The sequence below is a fragment of the Eleutherodactylus coqui genome, chromosome 13 (assembly GCF_035609145.1).
Source record: "Eleutherodactylus coqui strain aEleCoq1 chromosome 13, aEleCoq1.hap1, whole genome shotgun sequence".
In the NCBI taxonomy this organism is placed as follows: domain Eukaryota; kingdom Metazoa; phylum Chordata; class Amphibia; order Anura; family Eleutherodactylidae; genus Eleutherodactylus; species Eleutherodactylus coqui.
The window spans coordinates 59,768,358-59,786,183 of record NC_089849.1 but is presented as its reverse complement, the minus strand read 5'-3'; the positions used below and the strand labels follow the sequence as shown (position 1 = coordinate 59,786,183).

Sequence of the window (17,826 nt, the reverse complement as noted above, 5' to 3'; positions counted from 1 at the left end):
GTAACACCGATAACACAAAATTACAATAATGAAATCAAAAGTGAGGTAAAGGATAATCTGACCCTAACTTATTAATGAGACGGAGACCCTAACTAAAAGCGGAGTACTCGCCCTGGTGAGGGCAACCCCACGTCAGGAACCTAGGATAACCCTGACTCTCTCTAGTTGGAAACAGGGATATAATTGGAAATAGTGTATAACACTATAACACTCAACGAACTAGATGATACACCAATACATAGATAACTCAGGAGATGTAGTAACACCCCAGATAACACTTGAGCTAAACAGACTTATCAGAACAGTGGAACTAGACAGGAGCTGCAAACTACCCCAGAAACACCTTCCAACTAGAAGTCTTCAGACAGAAGTCCAGAGACCAGAACAGGAGTACCTTCAGATGTGTGTCTTTACAGACTTGACAAAAAGTCTGTAAAGGTGCCCTCTAAAAGGAGGAACCGGAATAAATGTACCCAGATGAATGCTGACTGACTGGCTGAGCTATTCCTTAAGCCAGTCCGCCAGGCAGTCAATACCCCAGCTGAGAAATGCTCACGAATGACAATGAGCATGCGCCGCCATAAGGGTTTAACGTCACCCTGGTCCTGATTCTCTCCTGGGCGGCGGCACTGTAATGGCCAGCTCATAAACACAATGAAGCATGACATGAAATAGGCTGTGGACATTTCCTTTCAAGGTTTTATAGAGTTCGATGACCATAGGGGCCACATAACAGAACATGTGGTGCTCACACTTCATCGTATAGATGGTGTATCTACCGTTGACTTTGAGAAGTGTGTCAGATGGATTTTGTCTTACTTACGAGATACTCATTGGGAATTTAAACTCCCCACACGGACGCACATGGTCTATCTTGTGCATTCATCTGACGTCTCCAAATATCACGTCTTTGGACCAAATATGAACCCATTCAACAGGTTTTGGAATCAGAATAGACAATGTAGACCTTAGCACCGGTGCATAAAACACGTCTCAGCCCCGGACCCCAAACTTTCCACACAATGGAAATGTCAGAATATGACCTACTTATGAAATCAGCCGAGGAATTGTATGTGCAAAGATGTGCTAGACCATACCATCCTGTTAATCATGGAAAATGTACGTCAGCAGACATTTAACTGAATGGCTTTCTAAAAATACCAAACGGCTCGGTATATTTAGTTTTTTCAATTGCTGGGTAACATTGCAATAAAACCTACATCACAAATTGCACTTTGTTTTTTTCCATGGAATTTCAGTGAGCAGGAAAAATGATGCCATCTGGTGTCACATTATCATCATGAAGAGCGTTACTCAAAGAGCAATGCCCTCCACAAGTGGTTTGGGCATGAGGAGATGGTTTGAGAATGTCCAGAATGATAACGTACATGACAGTGGTGGTCAGAACTCTTCCTGCCGTAGACACTGCTGTACAGAATATGTTACCTCCGGCTTGTCTTCTCACAAGTTGCCACCAAACCGCACTTTAGGGGTTAATCACACAGGCAATTTTCACCTCTGTGTGCTGTCTATGCTTGCAGCGGACCCCACACAGACTGCACACGGGCCCATCACAGTCAATGGAGCTATGCAGACATGCGTTTTAAAACATTGGAGCATGTCCTATTCAAGTCCGACTTCTCAGGCTGCAGGAAGCAATGCTAGAAAAATAATTGGGCCTCCTTCCATTTTTTTGTACACGAGTAGCACATGCAGATAAAAAACTGACAAACATATGGATTAAATCGGACATGCCCATCTGAATAAGTCCTTAAAGTAAATATCCATCCTTTAATACCATTTGTTGCTTTTAAAAGGGTTTTCCAGTCAAATTTTATTGATGACCTATCCTTGGGTGCGGCTGTCACTGGCAAAACACACAGGGTAGAAACCAGAAGTAGATCGCTCCGTGCCCCGTGTAGTGGCCGGCACTGGTAATTGCAGGTGCAGCTGTGACTGTAATAACCAGCACCGGCCACTACGCAGGGGTCAGAAATAATTGCTTTCTCTGAGTACCAGTGTGTTTTGCCGAGGATAGGTCATCAATAAAATTGAAAAGCCCCCACATCTCCACTGAAGATTCCATTGGCAACCACAGATTCTCTTGACAATACCAGACAAAAGAGTATAGCCCATGGACCTATTTTCCCAAGTAATATGACACCAATATTTTCCCTGTTCAGCTCCTACAAGCCCTAACATAACTATGTCCACAATTTTAAGCTGATTTGTACCTCAATTTATATCTCATTTGTACAAGGAAAGACTAAATGCAATGGGATGAAATTGAAAGGGAGGAGACACAGATTAGATATTAGAAAAAACTTTCTGACAGTGCGGGTGATCAATGAGTGGAACAGGTTACCACAGGAGGTGGTGAGTTCTCCTTCAATGGAAGTGTTCAAACAAAGGCGGGACAATTATCTGTCTGGGATGATTTAGTGATCCTGCATTGAGCAGGGGGTTGGATCCGATGACCCTGGAGGTCCCTTCCAACTCTACCATCCTATGATTCAACATATACTGATTGGAGCTCAGTTTTCAGATACAGAGTTCCAAATCGTCTGCATAGACCAAGTTAAATGATAAATTCTTCACTACCCACACACACCACTGGAAATACAGGTGCAACCGTTTGTTGTTTATTTTTTCAGTTGACTATGCACTTAAAATAAATTGAAATAATGCCCACATTCCCACATTAGCCACCAGAGTGGTCACAATAGGCTGTCACTTCCTCTTTCTTGTAGCTCAACTGTCAGCTTTGCTGTTTAGACTGTAGCACCATCAGCAGAGTCATCATATTAATTTTTGTTTACATCGATGTTTGGAGCCTCCATAAGGGGTTCCATTATATTTACAGACCCAACATAGACTCAAAGTTTTCCATTTTAAACCCTTATGGGCCCGTTTTATGCCCTAATGACCAATGTTTGCCAGTTTTTATCATTATCGCATTCTATATCGCATTGTTTTTTTGCGAGGCAAGTTGTATTTTTTAATGGCATCGTTTTTTGGTACATATAATGTATTCTATAACTTCTATTAATTTTTTTTAGAGAGGGGGCTAGGGGAAAAAAAAGACATTCCACCACTGTTCTTTTTTTTACTTTCTTTTTATATTACTCAGCATGCAGAATAAATAATGTGATAACATCATTCTCTCGGTCTGCGCGGTTCCAGCAATTCCACGTTTATACAGTTTTGTTATGTTTCGTTATTTCCATACACCATTGACAAATGTTGTTTTTTGCGAGACGATCTCTAGTTTTCATTGATTCCATATAACACTTTGATCACTTTGTATTCCGTGTTTTCCAGAGGTAATATTAACAAAATCTACAATTCTGGCCATTTTTTTTATTTTTCATTTTCACGGTATTCACAGTGCAGTATATAAAAATATGTTAAATTAATTCTGTGGGTCAGTAAAGTTACGTCGATAGCAAATTAATATGTTTTTCTTTTTAAATATCTTGCCACCTTTCACACTTTTTCGAAAAATATATATATACTTTGTAGCGTCACATTCAAAGACCCCTAGAACTGATTTTTTTTTTTCATGCTATTTTTTTGTTTTAGCTTTTTTGTGGGACGAATTGTACTTTTTATTGGCACCATTTGGTGATCCATATGACTTTTTGATCACTTTCTATTCCACTTTTTGTGAGGCAAGATTTTAGCAATGAGCTATTTTTGCCATTTTTTTAAATAATTTTTTTTTGTTCCAGACGCCTCTAATGCTCTGTATGCATCTCTGCTGTCACTGTCTGGTCTCCGAGCGAGGGGACTGTAACAATCTATGACATTTCTGTGTCAGCAGCAGCTACCATAGAGTAGGCACCCCCTGCTCCACTAGCTGTGCAGGCAATGCAGGAAAGGAAGCGTGGACCTCTAATATGGCAGCCCTCAGGTAGACTTTTTATAAATTAAAGACTAATAACTAAATTAGAAAATTTCTAATATCAGCGCTTTCGTTTTCCGTTCTGCTGTTCTATCGGAGGAGCAGCAAAACGAAAAAATAAAAATAAAAAAAAACATTAAAAAACATTTTAACCCCCCACCTCCCCTTGATTTCAATAAGATTCTCTGAGCTTACATTGTGCTCAGTTTGGCTTTAATATCTGCTTTGGTTTTTTTTTTCCCCCCAGTATCGGTAAAACACTGCGGGTCCCGCGGGTCCCGCCCCCCCCCCCCCCACCCCCCCGCTGCCCATATGCAATGTATTGTACTCCCCCGCTGTCTCCTGGAGCGATCTGCCGCGTTTTGTCTTTAAATGGCAGCAAAATCGAGTGTTAATGTGCAGACTCAGGGCAGACTCACACAAGCGTGAGATTATTTCATGCGTGCGTTGTATAGTCATGTGATAAGCAGTAATTCGCAGGCAATCAAATACATTGCCATACGCAGTTCTGCTCACATTAGCGTGTAGGAATTGCAGAATAAGCGAGCGTAAAAAAAAATGCGGCATGTTTTTTTGTGCGTCGTATTACTACGTGTGAGAGCCCATTGCTCTCTATGGTCACGTAATCAATGCCTCCCATACGCAGCGGAACGGGAAATATAAAAAAAAAGAACAGGTAGATTACGCATGATAGCGTATGTGAGACACACTGTCATGCGCAGTACAAGTTTGCTGCTTCACGCAGTGATAGGCTGGGTCACTGACGGCTGAGTGACCCACGCAGCATTTTACATTTACGTACGTGTGAGCCTGTATGCAGGAGGTCCGCGGCGGATTCCGAATGTGACCCGGTCCATGACCCTGCGTACTTCTCTTAACTGTAATGCGGATGACCGCGGAGGCTCACAGGCGGTCATGCGCAGTACCGGTTTTTTTTTTATGTTTGTATTTCCCATGCCGCAATGTATGGGCTGCGGGTTGGATGCCTCCACTAATATCAACGAAGGCTGTCCGTGCTGATTCTACGATAAAATAGAGCACGCTACAATTTGTCTTCTGCTCGCAGAATATGCAAATCGTATTCACAGGTGTGAAGGAAAATTCAAAAATATACCCTTTCAATGCCTGCGTTTTACCGCAGAAAGTCAGCGCAGACGCCAATTGCGGAACCCACAAAACAAATCCTGTTGTGTGAGCCCATCCTTACTTGTAGGTCAACTTCAAATTCGGATCCCATCTCAGGTCACTGGTTCCTAGAAAACGCAATTTTTTCACATGACCACCTTGGGGCTCATGCAGACTGGCACGGAGCTGGTACAGCAATGCAAGGCGCCCAACTACGTCCAACTAACCGTGCCACGATTTGTTTCTTATGATTTCATATGGCATCATAAGTAACTAGAGATGAGCGAGCGTACTCGGTTCGGGTGTTTTTGCACTCGAGCACCGCTTTTTCCGAGTAACTGACTACTCGGACGAAAAGATTCGGGGGGCGCCGGGGGCGGGAGGCAGCGTGGTGGAGCGGGGGGTAGCAGTGGGGAACAGGGGGGAGCTCTCTCTCTCTCTCCCCCCCCACTCCCCTCTGCAACCCCCCGCTCACCCCCGGCGCCCCCCGAATCTTTTCGTCCGAGTAGTCAGTTACTCGGAAAAAGCGGTGCTCGAGTGCAAAAACACCCGAACCGAGTACGCTCGCTCATCTCTATAAGGAACCTCAATACACCTCCGTATAAATAGAAAGCCCCGTTGAGGTACAACAGAAGCGAGATATGCCTCTATGGCGGCTCTATGACAGCCCTGTACGTAGCGGTGCTGTATTGCGGCCAGTCTCTGATCTACACGTCTTGCGATCCGCGCCGCTGCCGACAGCCTGATTCATCGACACGTTCTCGTCTTCTGAGTGCGGTCTTACGTCAGAGTCACATCGCAGCGGTAATTTCACTCTCTTGTTATTGAATAAATATAATGTGACATACAGACTAGACATGAATGCAATTCAACTCCCCAGAAGACCGCGAGACGCAAAGTAACTAAATTACCCTGTAAGAACCTACATTTACCACTGATCTCTCCTGCCACTAAATAAATTGTATATGAAACACTCGGATTCCGAGCATATTCCACCCGTAATACGGCGGCTTCCACTTATATACTTTGCCAACCGTACTCCCACTTCTGCTTCTACGCAGATTAAGCACGTTCCTTCTGATATGCTTCAAGTCCTCCTCGTTTTTAGGATCTCTGCTTGCTCTTGGTGGGTAGAAGCATTCTTGATGCCTAATATGTCCCGGCAATGTAGTGGCTACATTTAATCAAGTGAACTACATTTCTTACGTTTTTTTATTGTGTTTGCCTGACATATCGGAAAAAACGCCCAGGACATCCAGTAAGTGTTAGACCGTCTTCACTCATGGCGGAAACGCTGCGGAGTTTCCACTGCCGGAATTCCTGCAGTGTTTATAATACAGGCCATGCAGAGATTTCTAAAATCTTCTCTACATAGTGTGGAAATTTTTGCGCAACGAGTCTGCAGCGTTTTTTGAAAACACTGTAGATTCTAAATCCAGAGGCATGTCAAATTATGCTGCGGATTTAACCCTTAAAATAAAAGGGTTAAATCCGCAGCTAATCCGCAATTAAGAATGTGGCCAAATTTGCACCATTTAGATGTGGATTGGGACACTGGATTTAAGGCGTATTTGCTGCGGGTTTTCCACAGATATCCAGTGTGTGAAGACGCCCTTATGATACCCACGTGGCAGATTTTCCACAAATGAAAAATCTACAACAAATATGCACCGTTTGGTGAAGATTTAGATGCGGATCTGCTGCAGATTTCACCCGTTTAACCCCTTTAGTGGCACGCCCGGAAAATTTCCGCGGCTTGCTGCACTGACTATGCAGTTAAACCCCAGAAGATTTCCGTGGACAGCTCTAGTGCTGAAATGCTGGCCAGGACACACAGTTATTGTGCCACTGTACACGTTTGCCACTTCAAATTAATTAAATTAATGAAATGAGTTGAAGCGGTGAAATCTGCTGTGGATCCGCACTAAATTCTGCACTAGATGGAGCATTTTGATGCAGATTCTCGTGTGGATTTGCTGTGGATTTTGTTGTTGGAAAAAGTCCATATGGAAACATTATGTCAATCTGCTGGTTAGATCACTAAGAGATCTCAGCAGATCTGTTCCCACACTGCCAAGAAAGTCAGGTAAGTGTTCATCCACATATCTATGGTGATCTAGTGTAACTACCCACCAGTGTGGCTGTGCCAGATCAAAAATCGTTACAGAGTTTTTCGATCCAGCTAGGTGAGAAGTCCGGCTCTGTGTTTTATTTGAGCCTATGAAGCACCAGAGGGGGTGCTCGGTGCATTGCGTCCATCTGGGGGTCCCATCCGGTGCGGTATCTCTCTATATTGGTAGATCACACTGGTTGGAATATTTTAGGGTTTTTCCAGGGAAATCCTTTAGCGCCCATCCAGAGATGTGACAAATGATTGATAACTAGGGGTACAACCACTGGGACTGCCAGGGAGCACTCTGGATCTGCAAAGTAAATGGAGCGTGACCACCATGTTATTCACTGTCTATGTAGAGAGCTTGTGGTGCATTGTTCTCATGATTGTGCGGATTCCAATGATCAGACCCCGCTGATCATTTATCACCCATCCTGATTTTCGCTGGATAAACCCTTTAAAGGAATCCTGTCATTAACTATAAGCACAATAAACTAAGTTATGGTGCTTGTAGTTAAGGTGAAGAGGAGTCCGGGGACTTGTATCTCATAATGACCCGATTCCCCAATCTTGTGGTTTCCCCCGTTTATGACAGCGAACACAGCCAGCATGACACTTTTCAGAAGGCAATGCACACGTACTCCCATGAATGGGAATCCCCGCACACAGCCTTCTCAAAAAAGGTATGCTGGCTGTGCACTGACTTTACCAGGGGACACCACAGGATCGGGGAACCGGGTGAGTATGAGACACAGATCCCCGGACTCCACAAAACCTACATTATTAGCACTATAACTTAGTTTAGACAAATGAGATTTAACACTGATAAACATAAAGTTATGCACACGAGCAGAGGAATTACATGTAACCATTACATGCTAAATGGGAACCCACTGGGGAACGCTGACATAAAAAAGGACTTGGGAACTTTAGTCAACTGTAAGCTTAAAGGGGTTGTCCGGCCACAAACATTAGGTCTCATTACTTCTGTTTGCCCATTTCCATGCACTTTGTAATATACATTGTGCATGGAAAATGAAGCAAACAGAAGTTTTGGACTTACCTGAAGGGATGCCCCCCCCTGTGTTGCTCCTCCGTCGTCCCTGGTTACCACAAGAATCTTCTCTTCTTCTTGTCGGGCCGCAGCAGATCTTGTCGGCGTGGGAACGAGCCCCTTCTCATCCGCGCATGCGCAGTTCTTCTCTCTGCAGCCGGGACCGATATACGATCTTCTTGTGTGCAGGGGGGGGGAGGATGGAAGAGCCTCAGAGCAGGAACTGAGCTCCCGCCCCCTCTCGGCCTCCTCTCCGCCCCTCTGCACTATTTGCAATGGGGAGAGCCGAGACGGGAGCGGGGCTAATTCTCGGACCTTAGCCCCGCCCCCGTCCCGCCTCTCCTCATTGAAAATAGTGCAGAGGGGCGGAAAGGAGGCAGAGAGGGGGCGGGAGCTCAGTTCCTCCTCTGAGGCTCTTCCATCCTCCCTCCACACAAGAAGATCGTATATCGGTCCCGGCTGCAGAGAGAAGAACTGCGCATGCACGGATGAGAAGGGGCTCGTTCCCGCGCCAACAAGAGCTGCTGCGGCCCTACAAGAAGAAGAGAAGATTCTTGTGGTAACCAGGGACGACGGAGGAGCAACACAGGGGGGGGCATCCCTTCAGGTAAGTCCAAAACTTCTGTTTGCTTCATTTTCCATGCACAATGTATATTACAAAGTGCATGGAAATGGGCAAACAGAAGTAATGAGACCTAATGTTTATGGCCGGACAACCCCTTTAACTGGAGCAACCAGTGTCAGGCAGCTGCTGCCAAGGCAAATAGGCAAAGGGGCACATGACGAGAACATTGTCCTTCCTCTTTACAAGTCACTGGTCAGACCACACATGGAATATTGTGTTCAGTTTTGGGCACCGGTACTCAAAAAGGACATATCAGAGCTTGAGAGGGTACAATGGCGAGCAACTGAAGTAATAAACTAAATGGATGGACTACAATACCCAGAGAGGTTATCAAAATTGTGATTACTTAGTTTAGAAAAAAGATGGCTGATGGGCGACCTAATAACTATGTATAAATATATCAGGGTACAATACAGAGATCTCTCCCATCATCTGTTTACACCCAGGACTGTGACTGTAACAAGGGGGCATCTTCTACGTCTAGAGAAAAGTTTCTACACCGACATAGAAAGGGGGTTCTTTACTGTAAGAGCAGTGAGACTGTGGAACTCTCTGCCTGAGGACATGGTGATGGCAAATTCGATAAAAGAGTTTAAGAGAGGCGTGGATGTCTTTCTTGAGCGATACAATATTATATCTTATAATCATTAATAACTTCAGAAGGTTCGGTGATCCAGGGATTATTCTGATTGCCAGATTGGAGTCAGGAAGGAACTTTTTTTCCCTGGAATTGGGAAAATTGGCTTCTACCTCATTAGTTTTTTTTCCTTCCTCTGGATCAACATTGTGGGGAAAATAGGCTGAACTGGATGGACATATGTCTTTTTTTGGCCTTACGGTGTTACTGTTGGTGACAGGTTGCCTTTAGGATCCTCCAATACACATTATTGCATGTTAAGTAAGAGATATCTGGTAATGTGTTCTTCTCTCGCTTCTCCCAATAGATAGAATACAGCAGCCTGGGTGATGTGCCCACAGTGGTTTGGCAGGTTGCAGAGATGAAGGCGAATTCCTGCCCATTCTATGCAATATGCTATAGCACTGATAGGACTTTCAGCTTGTAGAAATGATTTTGAAGAAATGAGCTCTGTGGGACGCCAAGAAAAGCTGAGGCAGAGGCTGTCTGCACATGAAGGGCCATTTATACTGAAAAAATCTCTAACATTGCGTTTTTGAAAATACCTTCCTTAATTCCATATTCATACATCAATGTAATGGTTTGTCATAGGAGGAAACAACAAGGATTTCCAATTTTAAAAGTAACTTGTACACAAAACTTCAATATGGTGCCATTTCTGTTATCATTTAGATGAGACTGTGGCTAATCCTGGGAAAATGAGCAACAAGTCATTAAAATGTGTGGCCAAAAGGAACCAATAGGAATAAGTAATATGAGGTAAGTAAAGTTATGAAACTTCAAACCCATAAAAGGAAAATATCAAAAGAAAAGAGAGACAACTCCAGAATCAAATTAAGTAAAGTTCAAAGACTGAACAAAAAATATCAGTCGCTTCTTCTTTTACATCTATTTTTAAGTCCCCATAAATGGCTTGAGAAGAGACACGATGCTGATGCCAAAAAATACCAAAGAAACCTATTTTCTCACCTTTACACCACTTCAGAGAAATGCTAGCTCTAGCGAGACGAATAACTTGAAGATAGAAATGCTCCGGTCTTAGAATAAAATCCAATGTTCCAGTAAAAGCAATATCATAGGCAATCAGCCTTCCAGTCCACACGCTACTTTCCTACACGTTTCATGCCATGATTAAGAACTTTAGTTTGAAACGTGTAGGAAAGCAGTGTTTGAACTGGGGGGGGGAGGGGGCTGTTTGTCTATATTGTTTTCATTGGAACATTAATAAAGTTGTTGGATTTTATTCTAAGACCGAAGCATTTTCTTCTTCAAGCTGGTGCTGATATCTAGCTATACATTTGAGATACGGTAACTGTTAGCCAAACACTCATTTGGCCAACAGCTGTCACTACAGACCCCATAAATACATGTAGTTGCCCTCCTTAAAAGCAAGATATTTGATCACATAAAAAGTAACAGCTTGTTAGACCATAAACAACATAGCCTTACTGAGGGAAGTTCATGTCAAACTCATCTCACTGATTTCTTTGACTTTGTCACAAAAGTTGTGGATGAAGGTGTGTCTGACGAGCGGGTGCAGATGCACTCCTGCACTGCAGTGGCGGGCCTGTTCCGATATCGGAGCTGTAGAGGAATTTCATGATGTCGGAAAAAGGTCAGTTATTGGAGTGGAAAGGGTTAATTACCAGTGTGAACACAGCCTTACTTTTTAGGTTACTTTCTATTCATGTCCATAGCAATTTCTCTTCCCTATGTTATGCTTCAATTGTATGCATATTTGTATGCAGATGAAAACTATTCTGATAGTGGCAGCTTTATCTCTTCATTGACCTCATTTCTTTAAAAAAAAAAAAGTGGTGTGAGGTTATCTTCTTTTTCTTAATTGCAAACATTAGTATGTCTGTGGAAAGGGAAGAAGGTGTTCTACTGGGTCACATAACCCATGGGAAAGAGCGATGGTGCCAACTAGAGTTGAGCGAACATGCTCGTTCGAGTATTGGCGTACTCGATGGTGCATGTGCCTGATTTGGCCCCTGCACGCCGCGACGCAGCGCGCGTCATTGGCAAATTTTTTGTCTGGCAGGAAGGAGAACACGAACCAAGAAAAAAAAAAAAAACAAAGCTCGGGACCCGGCGTCCCACATACAAAAATGCTCCAGTCTCCCATTGTAGTCAATGGGGTTCGTTACTCGAGTAGAGCTCTCGAATTTTACGAAAAGCTCGACTCGAATAACGCGGACCCGAGCATTTGGGTGCTCGCTGATCTCTAGTGCCAACCTACCTAGGGAGAAACATAGCAGTCATGTGATATGTGTCCATGCTATATGCTCCCAAGTAGCCGTGTTAAGGATAAGCTATACTTAACAGGAGCCTATCACTAATTACTGTGGGGGGCAGCTAATTACTATAACGGCCACAAAGGAGGAAGCCAACTACTGTGGGGCCCCAAAGGTGACATTACTATTTGGGGCACTGTTACTGTGTAGGAAGCACTTAGAATATTACAGGTAGTAGCAGCAGGTCGTGGAGACTGTGTAGGAAGAAGCTGGAAGAAGTCTTCATGGCAGTCTGGACCCAGGCAGAGATGACAAGAATATAATTAACTTCAGGGGGAAGAGTGTAAATTATAATTTATTACAAGGGCACAGGGCATGTTAGAATTTATATCAGGGGTGCAGAGTGTTTTATTGCTTATTTCTAGGGGCACATTATGTATTAGAATTTATTTCAGGGGGCACAGTGTGTATTTATTTCCGGGAGCATTGTGTATTACAAGTTATTTATGGGGTACACTGTATTATTTATTTATGGGGGCACAGTGTGTGTTATAATTTATTTCAAGGGTACTGCATGTTACTATTTATTTCAGGGGGCACAGTACGTATCATACTTTATCTCAGAGGGCATAGCATTGATTGTTATTTATTGCACAATGAGAAGTGTTATTTTCAGATGACACAGTATATGGAGATATTATTTTCATGGGAGTCGAAGATGTCTGGGCCACAAACTCCGCAGAGGCAAGATTCAGCTGGAAGAAGCCATGAAGGTCTGGACCAGATGGAGAAGAAAAGGAACAAGTTCATAGTCATTCAGTGTCATTGTGTGTTCTAGCTCTGACTGCGTCACATCAGTATTTCGTTCACAAGCAAGGTCTGCAGCATTCTAGTTTGCAAAACTACAGCTCTCAGCATATCTGTTCAAGTCATACTGGGAGCTATAGTTTCACGTGCTAAAAAGTTATAAAGCACATGATGGATTACCAATAATGCTTTGGTATACTAAGTATTCTAAATAGAGATGAGCGAACGTACTCGGTAAGGTCGATTTCGCAATCGAGCACCGCGATTTTCGAGTACTTCACTACTCGGGTGAAAAGTACTCGGGGGCGCTGTGGGTGAGCGGGGGGTTGCAGACGGCAGTGGGGGGCAGAGGGAGAGAGCTCCCACCTGTTCCGCGCTGCTACCCCCCGCTCCACCACGCCACGCCCCGCCCCCCGACGACCCCCGAATCTTTTCACCCGAGTAGTGAAGTACTCGAAAATCGCGGTGCTCGATTGCGAAATCGGCCTTACCGAGTACGTTCGCTCATCTCTAATTCTAAACCATTATTGACAACCTAAGTGTAAAACACAACCAAACCATCTTTTGTTCTTTCTCAATCTCTCTTTTGCATTTTCCCTCCTGCTATAGGTTAGCCATGCCCTTTAAAGTCCATTCCAATTTTTTACATGACCTTAGCTCGAGTACCACCCGATAGGCTCTGCCAGACTGAAGTTTCCATTGATGACATACTCAGATATACTGTGCTTCCCTGAAAATAAGACACTGTATTATATAAATTTCTGCCCCAAAAGAGACACTAGTAGAGATGAGCGAACGTACTCGAATAGGCACTACTCGTCCGAGTAATGTGCCTTATCCGAGTACCGCTGTGTTCGTGCTCAAAGATTCGGGGCGCTCCGCTGCTGACAGGTGAGTCGGAGCGGGGAGCGGGGCAGAGCGGCCGGGAGAGAAGGAGAGAAAGATCTCCCCTCCGTTCCTCCCCGCTCTCCCCTGCAGCTCCCCGCTCCGCAGCGCGTCCCGAATCTTTGAGCACGAACACAGCGGTACTCGGATAAGGCACATTACTCGGACGAGTAGTGCCTATCCGAGTACATTCGCTCATCTCTAGACACTAGGTCTTATTTTCAGGAATGTCCTCTGCTCTGCAGAGCTCCTGCACAATTTCCGCAGTTCTCGTCTGCCCATACAAGATCACCTCCTGGTTACTGGGTTCATAGATCCCGCCTCCACAAAGAGATGGCTGTGATTGGTTCTTTAGACGCTGCTCAGCCAATCAATGCAGTGCTCGATGAACCAATCACCACCATCGCGTTGTGGAGGCGGGATTTATGAATCTTGTAACTAGGAAGTGATCTTGCATTGGTGGCCAAGAACAGTGGGACAGTCGCGGCTGAGACAATAAATTGGTTTTTCAAGTGCAGCTCAGCCAATCAATGCAGCACTCGATGAACCAATGACAGCCATCGCTTTGTAGAGGCGGGATTTATGAATCCCATAACCAGGAAGCGATGTTGTATGAGCGGCCGAGGACTGTGGAAAGCGCGTTGGAGCTGTAGAGAGCAGCGGGAGGGACCTAGACCGAGCCTGCCAGGTAAGTATAACAAGACCTCCCCTGAAAATAAGACCTAGTACCGCTTTTGGGGCAAAAATTAATATAAGACATGGTCTTATTTTCGGGGAAACACAGGTAGTTGCACCTGAATGAGGGAAATTTATTCCACTTCGCCAATTGTTCAAACTCCACACCTTAGCGGGGTAGGGCTTATAAATTCAAGCCTCCCCAAAAGTCCTGAAAAATCAGGATGGGGCTTATTTTCAGGATATGTCACCAGAGAGCACGTATAGGCTGCGTATGGCACTGCACATGCCTACAAATGACGTGCTCATGGACATGCGCAGTGTGATTTTTACATTTATATTCCCCACTCTGTTCAGAACGGGGATGTTGCCTATACGCAATGTATTGCATATGGACAGCATATCATACGCAGCCAATACAAGCGCTGCATATGACACGTAGAGAAATAGAGCATGCTTTGATTTATTTCTCTTGCGTATTGATATGCAGTGTCCACACACAGGTGTGCATGGATCAATGAAAGTCCATTGACTTTTATTGACTCCATTCACTGCGTGTTAGGCACGGGATATATGCATGCGTATTACGCGGTGAACATATGCCCATGTAAATGAGCCCTCACACATATAAGGTCCTTTGCATTTGTTTTTGTATCAGAATATGATAAAGGAATAGGAGAATATCGCTTTTGCTGTGTTTGCAGCGAGCTGTATATAGGATATAGGTGGGAGATCCTAAAAAAAAACCCTTGTGAAATATTGATGTATTGCCTTGAAATATCTTGTGTGTTTCTCTTTCTGCACAGTGAAGAGCTGCATTATCATTAATAGTTAATCAGAAAAAAGGCCTTTCTTCTGACATTCGTACAAATGCAGGGCAGAGAAGTGGATTGCATCATAGGCACTTAATGGCGCTGTGATGTTGTGTCAGGTCTTGTTTGATTACAGTGAATCTTAATAGCTTTTGAAGTCAAAGGGCTATTCAGTTTAGACTCCGGTTGTCAAAACTGCAGCGCCCATCGCAATTAAATCTGACCTGAGGACTTCACAGCTAGTTTTTCATGTGTCTGTCCATCAAATTAACACCTGTCTTACAAAATAGGAGCCAAATAGATTTTTCTCAAGTGTTTACTACTTTATCATGTACATAAAATAAACCAGTTCTGTAAAAGGAAAGAATCACTGAAAGTGGCCAAATACTTACCAATGTACTAAAACAAGGGGGCAGGTAATAGGATCCAAATCCATCAACATGCAGACGGCCAAACTGCTATATGGAGGAGCAGCTGCCCAGGTACTGATGAACAACCACTCACACACCTTTTAGGGCAGCTTCAGACTTGCACACAGATATAGCATACCAAGGGTGTCAGACCACACAATACATGCCGTGCCCCATGCAGGCTTACAAGCTATTAGTGACGCCATATTTAAATCCAGCAGGCTGCTCTACACCCTACAGCTGAACTACACCGGCACCCTGGGCTCCCCCAGCGTTCAAAGCTGCACTGTATGTTACTGATACGTACTGATAAATACAAGGTATTGGTTAATATTTTGGCCAAAATACACAAGCCCGCATCAAGGGTCCTCATCCTCTTGTGAGTCTTTACATTAACATCCATTTAAAAATCTCTGAAAATGGAAATATACAGAAAGAAAGTAAATTTTTTATAAAGTGTTTACTATTTTATCATGTTCATAAAATGAACCAGTTCTGTAAAAAACATGTGAATCTGAGAGGCCACGAGCTGGACATATTGTTTGCGTCTTAAAACGAAAATAATGTACGCTATTAACACAGATAACACACAATGTAGAAAGAAAATAGAAAACGGAAATCTGACCCTAAACCCTCTGACAGAAGGATACACTATTTAAAAGTGGAGCACTCGCCCTGATGAAGGCAAACCCACCTCAGGAACCTGGAGCGACTCTGACTAGATAGTGACAGGGAATAGAGACAAAGGTTAGATGACACCAAGTTGATGTTTCTCACTAAATTTAAGTCCTTAATCTTCCTTGCAATAATCCCTGATTGGAACCATGGGTGACCACACAAAGCGAAATTCTGACGTTGTGGTTTTTTTTATGGCATTCATTGTGAGGGATAAATAATGCATTATGTTAATAGATCAGACTTTTTCGGGGACACAGTTTTTGTTTAGATTTTTTTTTCACATTAAAAATGGGAACAAGGTTTTTCAAACTTGAAAATTATGTTTTTCAAATAAATAGAAAATCTTTATTTAACTCATTTTTACGGTTTTTTTTTCACTCCCTAGTGGGGACTTGAACTTGTGATCATTAGATTGCAATATACTGCAATACTTCATAATAGGGAATAATCCATGGCAGGTCTGGGAGCCTTCACAAGGCTCAATGCTGCTGCTGCCATGACAGCTGCATTGCACCCTGAAATCTCCTATCGTGGGAGGAGCGTTCAGGAAACAAAGGGGACTGCTCCCTCTGTCAAGCCCTTTAAAGGCTGTGGTCAGAACTCATTGCAGCATCTAAAGGGTTAACTGCCGGGATCCAAGTTATTTCCGATCATGGCTGAATGTGAGCTGTCACGTCACCTGCCACGCATGGAGCGAAATCGGCTCCCACACCCGCTTCAGGCAAACGCAGCATACATCTGATATACATGTACTTCAGAGGGCACAAAGAAGTTAAAAGTGGTTAAAAAGGCATCAAAATGCTCCAAAATTGCGCCAAAACACTGGTGTAAAATAAGTCAACTGATAAGCGATGTAAAGTTAGACAACAGCGTCTAAAGATGTACCAGTATGAGCCACTATAATAAATTTGGCGCATTTTTAGACTACCTGGTCTAAATTTTGGACAAGATTAGTTAATCTGTCCCAATGAGGGACAGCAGATGGAACCGAGAGAGACCTACCTGTCCTGCCTGCTTACCAAGTACCAGCCTGCGTTGCCATCCGAAGCATAAAATCAGTAGAACCCTCTTGATTTGTATCAACGCCCAATGCTGGGTCTGTAGTCAAATTAATTACTCGAGCAACTAATTGATTTTTGTTGTATATGTTATGAAGGCATCTAAATACTTGTGCAGAGTCCGGGGGTGTAATGTCCTCATGTGAAAACCGCTAAAACGCTAATTCACGGCAGTTGTGTAATGTTTGACTACTCTTATGACAGCTTCAATGAGTGTGAAGAATACGTGTTACTCAGCCATCCCTATGTAGGTTCTCACTGCCCAAGAGCGGAGATGTGTGTATGAGAAGAACTACAAAAATAGGAGAAAATGGAATATTTATCAAATATCAACTGTTTTCTACTTTTCTTTCAAAAATGGAAGGTTTTGCAGCCATGTGAGATTAGGAAAAGACTGCTGAGCATCACTTTTGTCCACGAGTCGTATCTAGAACTGAAAATTTGTCCCATTCCAGTGAAGGAGAATGAACTGCAATACTAGACACAACCCATGAAGAAGAGTGGCGCTAGTGAGCAGCTGTGTTTCTAATATTGCACAACTCCTTTTATCAGTAACATTTTGTCATTTACAATATTTTAGTATAAGGTTGCCATATTCCAAGACATGAAACTACGTCTTAAAGGGAACATTTTACTTATATATTTTTTCTTTATTACTTATTAAAGTGACCCTCCAGTTTCAGGACAAAATTCTGTCCCGGGACCAGAGGGTGGAAGACTATGCTACTGGTATTTTAACTTCTCACCATAACCCTTTGTTCCGCTGGTTCTGGTCAAGGTTTTCAGGCAGACAAGATGGCTATGCA

At 43.5% G+C, this 17,826-nt stretch overlaps 1 protein-coding gene across 1 annotated transcript in view; it reads right to left on the bottom strand.

The window, feature by feature from the left end:
* MMP24 (matrix metallopeptidase 24) overlaps positions 1–17,826 on the bottom strand; it is a 166,481-nt gene that overhangs the window by 72,989 nt on the left and 75,666 nt on the right. The gene's annotated exons all lie outside the window — the stretch shown is intronic.